This window comes from Thermobia domestica, chromosome 3, assembly GCF_964235325.1.
Source record: "Thermobia domestica chromosome 3, izTheDome1.hap1.1, whole genome shotgun sequence".
NCBI classification, from domain to species: Eukaryota; Metazoa; Arthropoda; class Insecta; order Zygentoma; family Lepismatidae; genus Thermobia; species Thermobia domestica.
Window position 1 is genome coordinate 264,103,984 of NC_137456.1, and position 20,009 is coordinate 264,123,992.

Below are 20,009 nucleotides of genomic sequence, written 5' to 3' on the forward strand. Positions count from 1 at the left end.
AAAGAACGAAGTTTCCACCTTGAATAGTCGAGAAGATATGACGATTTGAAATTTAAGGGATAAATTATGTCGTTGGCCTTGTTCGTGACTTCATATCTTGGTTTTCCCACGTGGGATTTTTTGGGACTTTGAGTGTATTGTTCAGAACAGCAATGTGAACATCACCAATTTTCAGCATTTTGTTATAAAATACCGGGTTTGGCCTATTTTTTGTCTAATTGCACTGCACGAATGAAAGAGAAAGATAAATCGTAAATTCTAGCAAAGAAATTTACCAAAATCACTTCGAAATGCAGTGTTTTGTTTCTTTCTTCGATTTTAATATGGAAATTCATACAATACTGTAAAAATTCGGGTGTTGAAATATTTCGGATTTACAAGTAAATCGCTTAGGGGTGAAGGGGATCAAAACCACATACATGGATCTCTTTCAATTTGGGAAACGTGTATTGGAGTGGGAGAAAAAGCTTATTCCGTGCAGGCACCACAGTGGACAACATTCTGTTCTTCTTAAAGAAACCAGGTAAACCAGGAATGAACAATTTAGAGAAGAAGCATGTGAAAGCTTTGTTACGATTTGTTACTCTTGCCAAGCAGCAGTTTTACAAGAACGTGCGAAACACAGCTGGCTTTTTATCTTTTTTGAGTACGTGCACTCCATTATTATGAATGTGAAATGAACTCATGACAAAGCAGTTTCCGGATTTTGTAGAATACAATGATCAGATTTTTTATATTCTTGTGTGTTACCATACATAAACGTTGTCACACACGTTGCTATATGTTCCTACTGTCCGTTTTTTTCAACAATAGATTAGGTTACGCAATAACAAGATACATACTTACTTTTACACCTTCGTTTTTTATTATTCCGCATTTTCGATATTCACTATTTATTGCTCCAAAGCACAGACCAAACGCTACTCAACTTTTTTCCCATACGCATATATACACAGATTTACTCCTCTTAATTAGCACGTAGCACTTGAAGTTTAAAACCATTTTAACACAAAACTTTCTTCTATCACTTAACTTGTTATAGGTGAGGACTGTTCAAATCCTCATATCTTTGTTATTTTATTAGATATTGACATGCAGTTTTCAGTATTTGACACAACGGAGCGTATTGTTTAAGGAGGCCGCAATAAATTGATAAATACAGTAATCTTTCTGGAGAAACTATAGTAGCGTTCTCTCTTAACCCATATGAGTACCATGCAATTTTACTACATAACGCATATAAAATTAACTATTAAGATACATATATTAGTTTTCTGAAATGACTCCTCCTTATAGCAGAGACTTAAATGTCCATATTCATAATAACTTTTATATTTATGGCGTTATTAAAGATATAATAACTAATAGATTGGTTTCTTTTTTAGATACTGACATGGATTTATGAATATTTAAAACATCTGAGAATATTGCTTAAAGTACCCGAAAGAAATTAAAATCAGAAGTAATTTTATAGATACTGTAATGGGGTTCACACTTAACCCGTAAGTGTACCATAATACTTAACTGCATAATGTCCATTAGACTTTCTATTAAATTATATATTTTAGTTTTATGAAATTTATCCTCTTTATGGCAAAGTTCCAAAAGTCCATATCCATAATGGTCTCTATATTTATAATGCCATAAAAATATAATTGTAGACATTGGGGGAAAAGCAGTCAAGTCCGAAAAGTGAAAGTGTAAAGGAGATAGCTTAACAAGAGTTTCTCCTCATCTACTTTTTTTCAAACTTGACGCCTATATACTGGACCGGGAATAAGTCAATACGTATTTTTTTGTTTCTTTGGAAAAATAGGGTAGAGATGTAAAGGGCAATTTTCAAAAGAGGATCCCCTTTTTTAAAAGGTCCACATTCAAGAAAGAAATCTGGCAAAGATGACTTGAAAGTAGGAAATACGGGTTTCGCCATTTCTGCGAGAAAAGCTTTTCAGGGTGTGATGTCCCCTATATAACACGTATACGATAAAGTATGTCCCTCCTACTATCTTATACTACGCTTCAAAACCTGAAACTTAATCCGTGAGACACACACTTAATATAAATATATTAGCTTACTAATCGTCTAGGTAACTAGTAAACAATAAACTTAATATCAATACCCAAGGTTCAGGGAATTTTATATCAATCAGACTTTTCCAAGTAGACTAGTCTATTAAAATTTCAAAAAACAAAAATATCAATCAGACTGTTCCTTAATGAAAACGATTTCTCTAATCAGAAAAAAAATCGTTCAGGTACACCTCTAGACCCAGAGGTCCCCACCTATTTAAAACCTTAAATAACAGTTCGTTCCAAACATGAAGCTTCCTTTAAGAATTGTCTAAAATTCCTTAAGAGAGGTTCTGAACATGCGTCCTCGTACAAGCCATCATGAACCTCACATACTCTAAAGACAGACCCAACATTCTGAGTACAGTCTGGCCAAAATCCCTTATTCAGGAATCGCCCTTTATTGGACAACCCTTAACGAAATCAGCTAGCTAACAGACTTTTAAAAGGTAAAGGGAAATGGAAAATTCCTTCATTTAGGAATAAAGCACCTTCGCTCAGGCTCGGTAGTAGGAACAAAATACTAATCAAACAACAGCCTACCATCCCCTTATGTGAGGAATCAGCTGTGAAAATTCTAATCGGCTAATCAAAAACAACTAACCGAGAAAAAATATATATATTACTCATCCGGCTCGGTTGCCATAGCAACAGCCTTCCCTAAAACCAAAATAAAGAAAATTTCGGAAAACATACAGCGTTCGGAAGGAACGTTGTCACAATAGATCTAAAGATCCCTGCTAAATTTCATTTCCTTAAATATTCCTAACCAGTAATCGAACCTATCCTTAGACTATACCCATGGACATACAACCAAAACTCAAATATTCTGATTCGTATTCCGCTTAACTAGTCTAAAGATTGATCCTAAACACAGACATCTCTTTCGGCTGTACCCCTGCCTTGACTTAAAAAAAAAATGTCGCGGAGCAGAAAGAGACCCAAGGAGCACGAAAGCTTCTCCCGCTAAAAATTCCGTCTCGACTCTATCGAAAGAATCAAAAATCTGCCCTCCTCTGCCATTTCCCTTCTTACTTATATACGATTTAACAGCTTTCCCCCTCTCCGCTACGACGAGAAGAAACTGTCACTGAGCTTAACAGTGTTTCCAAATGAGCTAGCTAGCTACTAAACGTTTGCCTTACTTGGAATTATTTTTTTTAAAACTGAAAAGAATAACTTTAAAGATTAACATATACATATATATATATATATATATATATATATATATATATATACATATACATTAAACAATACATAAATGCACACATGAAATATATAAATTTATATAAAGATTAATAGACAAAATACCAATCTATAATAATTTTACCAGAGCTGGTTTTTAACCTAATTATATACGTATTAATAAACAAGAAATAATATGAATATTAGGTTTCCTTTAAATATATGCATATATGTACAAAACTAGCAATGGACCTGAAAGTGCTCATTGAATATACCGCGACCTTTAAAAAAAAGAAAAAAACTGTGTTTTCCACTTAACTTTCTCAGTTCATAGTCTCTTCCAGTCTTTTTCCCCCGAATACATTAAAGGAAAAAATCACTTTCGAAACACAAACACAAATTTCACATACACTCACTTAAACTTTGATAAGATATGCGTTTGGGACTTATGAGTGCCCAAAAGTCTGAAGTCCGTAACAGTTTTTTCCCCCCGTTCACATTGAGGGAAAATTCACTTCAAAACACACAATAAGCACAATTATTGACAACACACACACACAAAAAAATCAGAATTGATAATTTGTCTCGAGGACTTATGGCTGCCTCAAAAGTCTAAAGTCTCGTACAGTTCACGAATCAATTTTGAACCAAATAACACTTTCCTGAAAAAAAAAGAAAATTACTGACTTACAAATCAATCCTTAAAGATCCAGCTTCCTTCTGATTTGGGATGCTTCTTCTTTTCTCTCCGGAATCCTGATGTTTTTCTCTGGAGTCCTTGGAATTCCCAGTCCTTCTCCATACGTAAAAAGGTCTATGAAATCCTCGTCCTCATGTTGCGTTCTTGAGGGACCCGGAAGATGCTCAAAAGAATGGTGCCCCTCCTCTTTTTGCCGCTCGCACTGCATGTCACGAATATCCTTTATTGTCATTACGGCCGCTTCCACTCGGCTTCTTTTGAAACTTGAAGTTTCATCTTGAGCAAACCTTGCTCTTCTTTTATTGTTTTTCGGTGCATCAACGTCACATAATAACTGAAGCTTTAACGGGTTTTCAGGGTTAGGTCTGGCACCTACGTATACTGACCTAGTCTGGCGAGACATGCTGTCTGAATGTACTTTAGAGAAACTAAGGCTCTGAACTTTACGGTCTCGTCTCGTGACGTGAACTGCTCTCGAAGCGAACTACGCTTGAACTAGCTAAAATAAAAACATCTCTAAGGAAGGTTGTTGTTTACAAAATACAACTTGAAGAGAAAAAAAAGAAATAAAACTACAGGGTCGGTGGGTAGTTTTACTCTCCCCCATCTTTCTTTTTTATTTCGTTCGGACTGATTTCCTTCTCGTACTCCGCTTGTAATTCGACGACGTGTTTAGCAAAGTCGGGAGTTTTAAAAACAGGTTTCATCATATCTGCATTGGTTTTTACTGTCCTCCCGGACCACTTGTTCCTTACCAAAAATGTGTTTGTGGCTATCTGACTGTATCCGCCACGGACCAGAATATCGATTCGCCAACGATGCGCTAATATTCTGAGTAGGCGAGGAAATCCCAATGACTCTCAGCCATATATCTTGTCCTACTTTAAAAGGACTTGGTCGTCTTCCCTTATAATAAATCTTCCCATATGCTCTATGCTTCTCTTCCTGAATTTGTTTGGTTTGCCCGTTGGTAAGCTTTCTCCAACCTGTTCCTCAACTCGGCCACATGTTTCGGGTGATCGACATTCAAATTTGTTTCCCTTTCTTTCTTTGTTTCAAAATCTAACCAAGGATGTCGAAGGTCCCTGCCAAAATGTAAATAAAATGCAGAGTACCCAGTGCTCGAACATTTCTTTGAATTCAGAGCGAATTCAATTAATTTCGAATCCTGATTCCAATTCTCGTGCTTTGCATTATATATGCCTAAAAGACATTTAACGTCCTTTATTGCCTTTTTAGCCTTGTTAGCACGCGCCCTATATGAACTGATAAAGCCGTATCTGGCCCCTAAGCTCTCCATGGCCTTTTTCCAAATTTCACTATTGAAAATACTGTGATTATCCGTCACTAACCTTTGATATGTTCCAAATTCTGAGAAAAAAGTCAGAATACATTCAACCATAATCTTTGCTGTAAGTTTTCGAAGAGGGAAAAGTTTCACTAACCTTGTGAAAGCATCTACCAATACTAAACAATATCGATACCCTCTTACTTTAGTTTTTGTGAAAGGACCTAGATTGTTCGCATCTAAGGAACTCTCCATATATCCGAACTTTGTATTTATGTTTTCCTTAAAAATGCTACACGGAACGCAAGCCTTCGTGAAATCTTTAACATTTTTCTTCATTTCTTTCCAGAAAAAACTATTTCTGATTCTATCTAACGTTTCTATGAAGGATAGATGCCCTGACTCCTTCTCAATTTGGGCTGCTTTACAAACTGTGGCCCGCAGTTTATCTGGTACCCATATTACATCCTTTTCTTCCCCCTTAATTTTGACAGTCCTCATCAAAATATTGTCTTCATTAAAGAAGGTAACTCTATCGAGCTGTCTCAAGGTCTGTTTAAGTCGCCTGGAAAAATTTCTTTTCTCTCTGCATTTAAAATCTGTCAATTTACCAAGAAGCGTGTCAGCCCTTTGTAGTTGTCTCCATTTTTCGAAATCTTGTAAATCATAAGAATTTGGAAATTCCTCAACTTGTTCGTCCTTACTTACAGCCAAAATATTAAAAGGTAACTCAGACATAAAGTGTAACTTCTCCCTGTCTGTAATGTTGCACGACCTTACCACTCAGAGGAATTTCATCGTTTCGCTTCCTCTTCAGTTCCTTCTTCAGAGTTTTTATCTCCTTAGTCCTCTGAACATCTATGAAAAATAAATCATTTGAAGGAAGATCTTGAATATCTATCAACTTCTGGCCCTCTACTTCTACCTTCAGAAAGCCCTTGTCACTTTCTGATTCAAGAGGAAGAAAATCATTTGCTTCAGCGGAACCCTCAAATCCTGGCCCTTCTGTATACTTTCCTTCTAATCTAGAAAGCATATCTACTGGGTGTTTCTTTCCCGGCAAGAATTTCAAAACCACAGGAAATCGAGAAATTCTCGCAGCCCAGCGACTTAACATCGGAGAGATTTTACTCGACTTAAGAATAGTCAAAATCGGTTTGTGGTCAGTGTACACATACACGACAGGTGCATGCATCAAGAAAATTTCGAACTTCTCTAAAGCTAATACTATAGCCAAAAGTTCGAGATGTGTTGCTCTGTACTTCGCCTGTACCGGTGATAACTTCCTGGACCCATAGGCCACTACCCCCAGTTTCCCCTGGTCATCTTTTTGACACAGAGTGTACCCCGACGCGATAATAGAGCCATCTACGAATATGTGGTACGGCTCCCCCATTTTAGGTAGGAGAAGCATGGGGTCTTCTGCTAGAGCCTCCTTTAATTTATTCAACGCTTCCTCATGAACTTTAGCCCATATAAACGGTCTATCCTTCTTCAAAAGATCTGTTATTGGTGCTAAAATTTCAGCAATCCCCTTGATCCGAAAATGAAAAAAATTGAAAAAGCCTAAAAGCGCTTGAACTTGTTTTACATTTCTTGGTCTCTGAAACTGTTTGGCCATTTTGATTTTATCTTCAGTACAAGAAATATACCCAGGCTTAATACGATGGCCAAAAAATTCAATGTCTTGAGCAAAAAATACCGCCTTATCAGGATTTAGGGTTAACCCAGCCTCTTTAATTCTCTTTAATGTCTCATGTAAAATTTCGAGAAGTTCTTCTTTAGTTTCTCCGCCACATAGTATGTCATCATAGTATACTATAACTTTAGTAAAATAAAGTTCCTTAAGCACCAATTGCATGATCTTAGACAGACTATGCAGAAGATCCTTGATGCCGTAGCACCCTTGTGTGAACCTAAATAAGCCCTTATGCGTAATAAAGGTAGTAAATTCCTTACTCTGCTCATCAAACTCAATTTGTGAGAAAGCAAATATGATATCCAGTGATATAAAATAACGCTTATTTCCTAAATAAGAAAGAGCTTCTGTCATACTAGGAAGACTGTATTTTTGACCCTCAGTCATAGAATTCAAAACTCTCGAATCCATTATTAGCTTATAATCCCCATTTTTCTTTTGGTGTAAAATAGGAGCACTGATATATTTAGAATGAAGCGTCTTTTCAATGATCTCATCTTTTTCCATTTGGTCCAGAACCTCTTCCATTATTTTTCTCTTCTCAAAAGAGAGCGGCCTCAATTTAGATGAAAATGGTTTTGGATTCCAAACATTTATGCTATGTTTTATCAGATGTGTAACTCCCGGTTTATGGCTAAAGGCATCTCTATGTTTTTCTAAAATTACTTTCAACCTCTCTTTTGTATCTTTATCAACAGTGAAGCGAGACAACATCTGTTCTATAACGGTGTCCTGTTCCTCTTGAATATACAAAGAGTCATCCAAATGCGACCCTTTTTCTTTCCTCTCAGAGTCAAAAACACAAACAGGCTGTAAACCATCGTCAATATTCCAGTCATTCTGAGAAATATAAAGAACAATTTTACTTTTCTGGAGAAAATCCCTCCTCACAATCACGTCTTTTATAAGAGAGAGGAGGAGATGGAACTTCTGCCTTATGCGAATACCCTTAATAAAAACATTGACTATAGCGCTCTTTTGAGAAATAGCTGTCCCCAGGGCTAGATACAAAAACAAAGTGTCCTTTCTGAATTTGCACCCTTTGGCTTCCCACCTTTCTGCTTCTTTTTGCGAAACATAGGAGAGGGAGCTCCCGCTATCCGCATAAAGATATGTTTCTCCCCCTCAGGATAGTAGCCTTTATTAGTGGTTCCCTGGCCCCGGAGGTTTTGTCTTTGGTCGACGCGGCCGTAAAAAATGACCTGATGCGTTATTCCTTATCTTTTCTTCCCAATCGGTCCTCAATTTCCTCTCTCTCTGAGGAGATTCCGCAACGCTATCCGACCCTTGTTTTTCTTCCTCCATTTTAGAAGAAAAAGCTGAACAAATGTCTGTTGCCCGCATATTTCCCTTATTAATGAACCTCCTTTTGTTAATGTTGTCTTTGTGGCCCAAAAAATCCTGTTAGTTTCTCTTCATTCTGAAAACGCCAACCATTTTTGCACATGTGTAATTCTATTTTCACATTCGTTAACAGATCATTTCCAACTATAACGGGAATGTTAGCCGACTCTAAAACATAAAATGGATGCGACAATTTCTTTTTCTTTATACAGAAAGTTGGAAAAACAATTTTGTGCGCGAAAACATGCCCTAAGGCCAACGAAATTTCCTGCTTTATTTTTTTACTTCGAGCGCCCTGTTCTTCCCATCTCCTAGCAGTGTTTCCATCTGTGATAGATATTTGGCTCCCAGAATCCAAGAAAAGTTTTGTGGGCTGCCTATAGAAATATCCAAATACATATGGCGGTGCATTTTTACTTGACGCTAATTTCCGAACAAAAGTGGCTGGAGATACGTTCTCTTTTCCTGCATTTTTCTTCCACTTTTTAAACTTTTCGCAGACAGATTTTTTATGCCCGTCAGATTTGCAGAAAAAAAAATTTTATCGGCTGTTTTTCCTTAGTATTCTCGCCTACAACTTTAACTTGTCTCTTAAAAACAGCTGGGTTCAGAGCTTCTGCTCTAATTTCTGGCGCACTGTCTAAAACCGTCCCCTTTGTAGCAACTACAGCTAAGTCTGCCCTTTCCTGTTCAACCTCATGAGACTTTACGTAATTCAATTCCTCTAATAAATATGACTGTATTTTTAAAGCATACGCTTCTAGCTGTTTCAATCCAGAAAACTCTTTTTCATGTAAATAGACCTTATACTTCGGGTGTACTTTGGTCAAAATTTTCTTTACTTGTTCTACTTCTCGTGGAGGGTCAGGCAATTTCTTAAACAGAAGTGACATCTCCCTAACAAAACGCTCTAGAGGTTCACTAGGTTTCTGAATCCTACTCACTAACTGCGATTCAATCTCTTCCTTATAATTAAAACTGAAATATTCCTTTAGGAAGCTATCTTTGAATTCCGCAAAATTTGCGAATGGCTTCTTAAACTGGAACCATTCCTTACTTTCTCGCTCTAAGACTTTTGGCACGACTCTTTCTAGAATAATATCTAACGAGACTTGTTTATGCGCCGCAAAGTCTTCTAAACTAGACGAAAACTCAAATGGATCTTGCGACGGATCCCCACAAAAATGAGAAACCTGTAATTTCACATCCTCCAAATCTTGTCTACACGAGCAACTAGCATTTTCACTTCTCTGTGCATTTTGTGAGCCTTTCAAATTCCTAATAAAATCTAATAGAGACTCAACGTTCAACTGTTCGGTTCCTTCCATGCCCAGAGCTTGTCTCAAAGCTTCTAATTCTATAGAATTGGACTCCATATTTCTCAGTATCTTCCCTGATCTTAAACGCATATACTACTTAAAAGAAAAGTCTAATATCGCGGACAACAGCCCCCAAAATTTTGTGATGTGCCCTATCTAACACGTATATGATAAAGTATGTTCCTTGTACTATCTTATACTACGCTTCAAAACCTGAAACTTTATTCGTGAGACACACACATAATATAAATAAATTTGCTTACTAATCGTCTAGGTAACTAGTAAACAATAAACTTAATATCAATACCCAATGTTCAGGGAATTTTATATCAATCAGACTTTTCCAAGTAGACTAGTCTATTAAAATTTCAAAAACAAAACAAAAAAATTGTTCTCTGTGATTAATGTTCCTTAATGAAAATGATTTCTATAATCAGAAAAAAAAAATCGTTCAGGTACACCTCTAGACCCAGAGGTCCCCACCTATTTAAAACCATAAATAACAGTTCGCTCCAAACATGAAGCTTCCTTTAAGATTTCTCTAAAATTCCTTAAGAGAGGTTCTGAACATGCGTCCTCGTACAAGCCATCATGAACCTCACATACTCTAAAGACAGACCCAACATTTTGAGTACAGTCTGGCCAAAATCCCTAATTCAGGAATCGCCCTTTATTGGACAACCCTTAACGAAATCAGCTAACTAACAGACTTTTAAAAGGTAAAGGGAAATGGAAAATTCCTTCATTTAGGAATAAAGCACCTTCGCTCAGGCTGGGTAGTAGGAACAAAATACTAATCAAACAACAGCCTACCATCCCCTTATGTGAGGAATCAGCTGTGAAAATTCTAATCGGCTAATCAAAAACAACTAACCGAGAAAAAATATATATATTACTCATCCGGCTCGGTTGCCATAGCAACAGCCTTCCCTAAGACCAAAATAAAGAAAATTTCGGAAAACATACAGCGTTCGGAAGGAACGTTGTCAAAATAGATCTAAAGATCCCTGCTAAATGTCATTTCCTTAAATAATTCTAACCGGGAATCGAACCTATCCTTAGACTATACCCATGGACATACAACCAAAACTCAAATATTCTGATTCGTATTCCGCTTAACTAGTCTAAAGGTTGACCCTAAACACAGCCATCTCTTTCGGCTGTACCCCTGCTCTGACTTTAAAAAAAGTCGCGGAGCAAAAAGAGACCCAAGGAGCACGAAAGCTCCTCCCGCTAAAAATTCCGTCTCGACTCTATCGAAAGAATCCAAAATCTGCCCTCCGCTGCCATTTCCCGTCGTACTTATATACGATTTAACAGCTTTCCCCCTCTCCGCTACGACGAGAAGAAACTGTCACTGAGCTTAACAGTGTTTCCAAATGAGCTAGCTAGCTACTAAACTTTTGCCTTACTTGGAATTATTTTTTTAAACTGAAAAGAATAACTTTAAAGATTTACACATATATATATACATTAAACAATACATAAATGCACACATGAAATATATAAATTTATATAAAGATTAATAGACAAAATACCAATCTATAATAATTTTACCAGCGCTGGTTTTTAACCTAATTATATATGTATTAATAAACAAGAAATAATATGAATATTAGATTTCCTTTAAATATATGCATATATGTACAAAACTAGCAATGGGCATGAAATTGCTCATTGCAAGGGGGCAATGCCCCCTCGGAATGACTAAGGACCCGCATAATCCTTAAGGAATTTGAATTTCGGTTAAATTGACTTGAAGCTGTTAAATGTTGGAAATAAGGTGTTGCAGAGAAAACGTCTCAATAGGCACAACCAGAAATCATTGACAATTTGGCCACTACACTTTTCTGAAAAATCCTAAGATAACGACATTCTGGATTTCGGTATAAATTACTTAAACCGTGATATGTTGTATATATTGTGGTCGTGAGGAAAGTCTTAATGGGCATAACCGACAATCACAAAACGTTTGGCCACTACAGGACTACTTCTTTGAAAGCAACCGTAGATAATTATATTCTGGATTTCGACGAAAATAACTGAAACTGTGATATTGTCAATAAGCTCAACTGCCAATCGCTGACCGTTTGGGCACTATAGGGCCACATTTTTGAAAACAACAGAACATAACGTTACTCTGGATTTCAATAGAACTGCTTAAAACCGTAATATGTCGAAGATATTATGATCCTGAGAAAAAAAAGTCTAAATTTGGAAAACCATCAGTAACTGACAGTTTGGCCATCGCAGGATCATTTTCTTTAAAAAAGATGAAGGTAACGGTACTCCGTATTGTGATGGAAATGCTTGAAACCGTGAAATTGTGGTCCTGCGAAAAAGTCTCAGGATGCCCAACCACCCACCACTGAGCGTTTTGAAACCATAGGGCCCCTTTTTATAAACGAGCGGCAGGTAACGGTATTCTGGATTTCTCTGTAATTGCTTGAAACGGTGATATGCTGTACAGTGAGGTCCGGAAGTGAGCGTACCTCTAATTGGTGTTTAGGACTGTTTTAGGTTTCACCAACATTTGTTTGGTAACACTGCTTGACATTGTCTGGTAACATTGCTTGGTATGCAACACCAGGGTGGAGCACCAGGGCACTTCGCGATTCACATGCGCAATTAAATGAATCAAACCTTTCCTGGCCCCTGGATTGCAAGAGGTTGTGCATGTTAACCAGCTCCCTTTGCCTGACCTGCAAGAAGTCCCGATCTGAAGATACCAAATGATGCTCTCTGGACTTCAGCACTCGATATCACTCACCGCAGGAATTACGAGCAGTTGTGGGACACGCCTTCACCCTCGTGACTCTAGAGTATCTCCCCAAAATATATCCGAGAACTTGGCGCAGAATTCAGCTGTGTTATTACATGCATGGTGATTTTACCTATGTTCATGACCGTTAATACTCTTAAGACTTCAAGGTAACTATCTACAGATATTCTACAATAACTAACAGTATACTGTTGATACTAAAGCGGGACACGCCCACTTCCTGATCGGGGCCACAATTTTTAAAGCAGCAGAAAGTAGGAATATTCTGCAACTTTCATAGAATTGAATGAAACCCTAAAAAGTTCTATCCCACAACCGGGAAAGGATGGTGACACTAGCGGCTAACATCAGTTAAGCATAGACAACATTAAGATGTTCATCTTGCGGGACAATGGAAAACCCTCAAAAGCTCCAGACATTTTTTCTCAGGATCATGACATCTATAATATATCAGTGCTTCATTCATTTACATCGAAATAAAAAAAATACCGTTATACCAGCCTGTTTAAACAATCTGGACCTGTAGTGGTGTCATGCATTCCGCTTGGGGGCAGCACATTACTCATTTTCACTAAAATCTTTAAGCATGTCCATAAAGTCCGTTGCAACCCCAAAAATCTGAAGCGGTGAGACAGATAGGAAAATAGAAAGACATGTCTTTCATCATTTCAAACGTACAACGTACGAACATAAAATAAACTGTCCGACGGTCCCCCGCAGGATCCCCGACGATTTCCAACTGAAAATTTTAAAATTGAAATGGAGGTCAACTTGTACCTTGTATGAAAATTGGCGTTAAATGAAATAAGATAAATCGTGTCTCTAATCTCTACGATGAGTCTGTGCAAAATAGTGGTGGGTCAAAATATCAACACAATCTTCATCGTACGTACGAACCAGAAACTTCGGGATATGAGTAAAAACAAAGATATGGATATTTTATTATTTCAAAAGTGTAATCATTCGAAGTAAAATTGTTCCAGGGTCCCTCGCACGGTCACAGTCGGGGTCAAACTCAACATGTTGAAAAGGGAAGTGGTTTCATATTGAGTATTTTTTCTAGAAAGTCGGTCTAGCAACCCCAAAAGTTTCAGTATTATTTGTGGCAGGAAACAGAATTCTCGTGTTTAGCAGTGAGGAGTCTGAGCGATTTCTTGCCAATTTCTGAGGTATTTACAATTAGCACAATCACGACTTTTTAAAAATAAGCTTTGTCTTTCTAATTTTTACATAAACAACATCCAGCCATTTGCTTTTTCTCTCTTTTAACCCAAGCCTTGTCGTAGGGAGAGGACGTAAATTTTTCTGGGGATTTCTAATCAGTACATGTCCACGCAATGACAATATGATAGACAAAATAACTATTTTAGTTCTGTCCCTTGGCATTTGATACTTTTTAGTTTTACCCGGTCTGCGGTGACCCTGCGACATTTGTTTGTATACTTTAATACGTACTAGTTTATTTTGTTTTTTTATACACCTGTCTCAACGTTTCAGATTAATGGGAGTGGCAATAGACTTTTCAATTATACTTGTGTTGGCATTTTCACCCAACGCCATTTTCCAAAAGCCTATCTTCAAGAATCGAGAGTCTTTTCACCTTCTTTCTCTTAATATCATCTTTTATACGGTACTCACTCGAACTCATTTCCCGTTTCAACGTTTTGAGTTTAAACCCGTCTGGGACGCTGAGAATGACCCTGGGAAATTTTTACTTTGACTTATTATACTTTTGAAATAATGACATATCGGTGTTCTTGTCTTTATACCTATCGAGCCGCTTCAAATTGAAACGAGTGGCTAAAAGCTTTGTAATGAAAATTCCGTTAATATTTTGACCCAGGCTTATTTGCTATTTTGCACAGGCTTATTGTGCAGAGTGGAGACTTATTTTATCTTCTTTCATTTAAGAGCAACCTTCATGCCATATGCAAGTTGACCCCATTTCCGGTTTAAAAATTTGAGTTGTACACCGTCTGGGCTCGTGCGGGGGAACCTGGGACAATTTATTTAACTTTGATATATTTCAGTTTTGAAATGATGAAATACATGCTTTTCTGTTATCATATGTGACTCGCCGCTTTAGATTTTTCAGGGCTGGAACGGACTTTATAGACACACTTAACGATTTTAATAAAAATTAGTAAAGTCTTGCCCCCAAGCAGAATGTCTGACACCTCGCCAATGTTGTTAACAGGCTTTGATCTTACCTTGACAAAAGCTTTGTGAAAATATATACATCACTCCCACTTTATGGGTTTAGATTCAAGTACATTCCTTGTTAGTTTTACTCAGTTTGACCAAACTCCAGGACATTGTTATACTCAACTGTTTTCAAGAAAGTAGCCCTGCAGTGACCAAACGATTTGTCTTTGTGACCATTGAGACTTTCTCTCAGGATGACCACGTTTTCTGTAATTTTGACCGAAATCCAGAACATCACCATCTACGGTTGCATTCAAAAAAGTGGCGAAACAATTAAGGAGTGGTAATTTGCTCATTAAGACTTTTCTCGAAGTCACAATATATGACGGTTTCAAGCAATTCTACCGAAATCCAAAATATCTTTACCTTTGGCAGTTTTAAAAAATGTGGCCCTGTAGTGGCCAAACGGTCAGTGATTGGTGGATGTGCTTATTGAAATCTTTTCTCAGGAACACATGCACAACTTATCACAGTTTCCGTCATTTTCATCGAATTTGAGAATATCACCATCTTCAGATGCTTTCAAAAAATGGCCCTGTATTGGCCAAACGTTGTGATTGGCGGTTATGCCCACTGAACCCTTTTCTCAGGGCAACAATAACCACAACATATCACGGTTTTATCCATTTTTACCGACATCCATAATGTTGTTATCTAAGGTTGTTATCTAAAGAGGCCATGTAGTGGTAAATCAGTTAGTTATTAGTCGCTTTGCCTTTTGGGACCTTTTTTTTCTCTGGAGCACCATATTTACAACATATCATGGATTTAAGCAATTCCACCGAAATCCAATTTCGGTAAGGTTTGTGCAGTCCAATATCATTTTGAAGTGCCCCATTGCCCTCTAAAATTATTTTTATCGCAAAAACGACAAAATCTGTATTTCCTAATTTGAAGCTCTCTTTGCCTCGGAAGAGTGTAGTTTTTTTAATGTTGTTCTTTTAGACAAAGGGGTCTTTTTCGAAAGAAACAAAAACACTTGTCGAATTCTTTTCGGCCTTGTTTACAGATGCCAAATTGGAACAAAATGGATGATTAGAATCCCTTGTGAATCTCCTTTACACTTTCACTTTTTGGACTTAACGGGTATCAGCAGCGAAGTCTTTAATGAGTAATAGTATTCAACACAGAAGAGTGCATTATTTAACCTGCTATAAAGAAATTAAAATATGAAGTAATGTTTTTGTAAGTACTGTGTAATGGTGTTTCATTACTTAACGCATAGGGTACCATGATATATAACTGCAAAATGTACGTTAACATTTTTATTAAGGTACATATATTAGTTTTGTGAAATTTTTTCTCCTTGTAGCAGAGACCCAAAAGTTCATATCCATAGGAACTTTTGGGCGAGTAAAATTGTGTTGCTTATTTGCATTCCTAATTTACGACGTCATCAAAATTATAATCCCCAATAAATCGGTCACTTATTTATATATTGACATGGAGTTTTAAGTATTCAACACAGTTGAATGTAGTGTATGACCTTCGTGACAGAAACTGAAGACTGAAATAGAAATACGGGTTTCAAAGACCCCGGTCCACGGAAACCCCATAGTTGTATATGGTTGTTATAGATTATGAATGTTCTTGGAATTGTTGTTAGTCCTCAATAATTAGTTTTTTTTAATTTTCTACCATCTAGCACGAAAACTCTACATATCCATGGTGTCGTTTTTTATTTGCCCATAGTTGAATAACCGTCATTTGTACCGACTTGTGGTTTTGGATAAATTCACACTTGTATTGTTCTTAAAAACGTTTTAAGACATTTTCCAGTAATGTCTAGAAATTGATGTTTTGCGACTCCCATGGTACCCCAAAAACCCCACATATCTTTTTGTTTCTTTTGGATTTTAACTTCTTCTGATTGGGTATTAGGCCTCAGAAATTAGTTTTTCGAAATTGTACCATCTAAAAGGCAGACATTACACATGTATGGTGTCACCTTATTTCCCTATATTTCGGGAACCATAAGGCGTAGCGACTTACGATTTTCGATTAAATTTTATTTGTAACGGGTAATTGTTTACAAAGCTGGTGTGGTTATTCTAGCATATGTGGAGATCCCATATCGTTGTGGTCTATGTATTACCGGTACCTTATTGTGAAAAAATGGTAACATGGCATGTTGACTATGTACGAAGTTACCCCTCAAACAAAATATAGAACCAATATTAAAATAGTACAACGATATAGTATCTTCATACATACATCATCATAATCATACTACTACTACTACTGACCCTACTACTACTACAACTAATGTCGAGAACAGAACCCATCCAACCCCTGCGGGGTTTCTAACCCGTTTCTACTACCATTACTAGTACTTCTACTACCGCTACTGCTACTACTACTGCTGCTACTACTACCGCTACTACTACTACTACGGCTCGACTACTGCACTATTACTACTACTACTTATGTTGAGAACAGAACTCAACCAACTACTACTTCTTATACTAAAGCTACCTTACCTTACACTAAGCATTGCAATGCTTATGTTATCTCCCATTGTATGTAAGTATAGTCTACCAACCTCCAAAAGACTATACTCACTGGTTTCGCACCCGTCACAAACTGGAATACGCATAAGAATCCCACCTGCCATTTTCGATCTCAATCTACCACACCTTCTCACCACACTAAATAGTTTTCGAATGTTCTTCCCTACTTAACACACTTCGGATTAATACACTGATAAGCTCGATCACTGGTCACATATACATACGACAAGGCCACTTCAAGTATTGAATGCAATTACACTTTAATAATCATTTAATAAAATAAGGATCAAATACTTCACAACACGAAGTATCAATTAATATTTAAAAATTCAACGAAAAATAATCAATGAATTATAATTTTGTGCATGAAACAACGAGCTACGACACAGTTTAAGTGTTCCGCCACACTCCAGAAATACAACTTCCGCTACATGCGCGCGTCACACACTCACTACAATGTGAACAATCAACATGGCTTTCAACCGTCAATTTTTTACGCAACATATTTTGTAATTTTAAATTAAATTTAAAGCTACTTACAGATAATCTGCAATCTTCGTTACCACACATATTAAATTGACAACATATCTGCATAAAAATAAAAGCAGAAAGTGCACTTCTGCCTACTCGGAAAGTACCACACCATCGTCGTAATTATTAATTTGGGCATTTATTCCGAAGTTGGGCGTCCGATACTTTTGGAGCAAAATCTTCATAAAAGCTATTGAAATACATAATTTTTCAATTCCTACGTTCTTAACAGACTTTTGGGTTCCATTCGTTACATCGTGAGGTAGGGGAGAGGCTAGATTAGGTTAGGTGAGATTAGTTTTGGTTTGCATATACAACAGAGGTGAACAGATGTACCCTTGGACGTTCGAACAATGTTTAGGGGCGGGTTAGAGCCTCGTAGGGCACGTTGTTTCGTGTCCTCATTAAAATCTATTTAATATAGTTTTTTACACTTAGTACTTCGGTTCGTACTGAAAACATAACTTTCTCCACGTTTTTTCGCTGTCACCTCCTTTCCACACTACCACAATTTGTTCTTAGGTTCATTAATTCTTGCTCTTCTCATAGTTTTAGAAGATTTTCCTCGTTACGAACGTATTTCTTCACGAAACTTAACATAGTCAGTTCGCATCCTGTGCATCGTTTCGGTATACTTCCAGCCATGTTGATAATATAATTGCTCGTTAGTTTCCCACAATGCAAACTATTCTGTTTCCTTGCGCCAAGTAGTTCCCTCCGCTCGCCTAATAGTCCTATGTTTGTAACCGTTTATATATAACAAATAATGGTATTTTTCGTGATTCTTATATGTTATCAAGCAAAGAAAAGATCAAATTATCCACATCTTCCCTGTAAATTTTACAAGGTTTGCTGGAAAAGGACCCCTAACTTCGGAACAACCCTTCATTTGTATTGTTCTATAGAATACATCGAAGACGTAGGTTTTAAAATATTTAAAAGTGGAGAAATTAGATACCCAATGGTGCCCCGAACAACAGTTCATATTTTCATAATAATACATTTTCAAATGCTGTTTAGCCCCAACAATTACTTTTTAGAAATTTAACGTTCATCTTTCCTAAACGCAAAAGTCCATACCCGACCTATCTTTTATAAAATGATAGCCACTGAAACATATGTCTTACCCTGATGTTGATTGTTGAAATTTCTAAATGATAGCTACAATTTCACGTAACATATTAAAAGTTATTTGCAAGGAATGCGATAAGCCACCTGAATAAAGTTTTCTTCCTCTTCCTTCATAAACTTTTGAGACATTAGTTTTATATCTTTTGATGCAGAGCTAGATTGCAAGGACCTAGAAAAATGATTTTTTTCATATATCAGTTTTATTTTCTTTTTTTAAAAAAATCGCGATTTACGATATATCATCAGAAAATTTTAAATCTACAAATAATGTACGCATAATTTTATCTAATGGTGTTCAAGATTCGGAGCTCATAATGAATCAAGACAGTGGGGAATTAATGTATATTTCTTAATATAAGGTGTCTGTTATTTCTTATTTCCATAGAAAACATGCTGAAGGGTATAAAACTCCTGAGTTACTTTCAGGTACCTCAATGATTCTATGATGTGCATGAAGCATGGAATATAAAATAATATTTTCCATCTGCAATTATCTCTGTACTTTGTGCAGAAACCCTCCTTGTTTTGATCCACCACAACGATTTAACGAAAAGGGACAGGAGGTTTCAAACTCTACTCCGTGCTTACCTACGTAGGAAGAACGTATTTATCTTTAGAAGATGAAGGTTACACGTATAAAACAGTTATTAGTAATCTATCAAATTAAATAGTACTCTATCGTTATTATTAGTGACATTAATTATTGTTGAATGAGGTATACTGTTACCACAAAATAAACAAAAATTTTTAGCATATCTCTTCATGTTCCGTAATACAAAGTGTGAAAAGTACACTTAAGTCTGTTGGATTCCTCAAAATATTGAATGTTATCGAAGAATGTAGTTATAATTCTTTCTCAACAAGGTCGGTGGAACCCTGGTGGGCAACTAGCGAAATTTCGCAAAAGTTAATGGCCATGCAAAGATGATCCGCAGTGGTCGTGCTTCTAATTTTAAAATTATACCACCAGCTGAAGAGACGCGAGGAAAAAACAATAAAAGACGAAATTGCTTCCACAAAATATGTTAAATCGCCTATATGTGTGATTTGTTTGAATTAAGATGAGTTGAAAAATGTTAAGAAAATTTCACCGACGTGGGCGAGCTGCACAAGCTTTAAGAAGTTCCATTCTGTAAGCGAATGCACTATAGTAGAAGCAATATGTTCTTCGCTTGTTGATGACAAAATGGGAACACTAATTAGCCTCTCATGACCATCTCCTGTAATAATTATTGATAACCTTTA

General features: G+C 36.7%; 1 protein-coding gene across 1 annotated transcript in view; it reads right to left on the reverse strand.

The window, feature by feature from the left end:
- The window catches only part of LOC145681635 (uncharacterized), a 566,147-nt gene extending 547,262 nt beyond the window's left edge, over positions 1-18,885 (reverse strand). Inside the window, exon 1 of the mRNA XM_081753251.1 lies at positions 18,761-18,885. The gene's annotated coding sequence lies outside the window, so the exon portion shown is untranslated. The remainder of the gene's footprint in view (positions 1-18,760) is intronic.
- Positions 18,886-20,009: the final 1,124 nt, after the last annotated feature.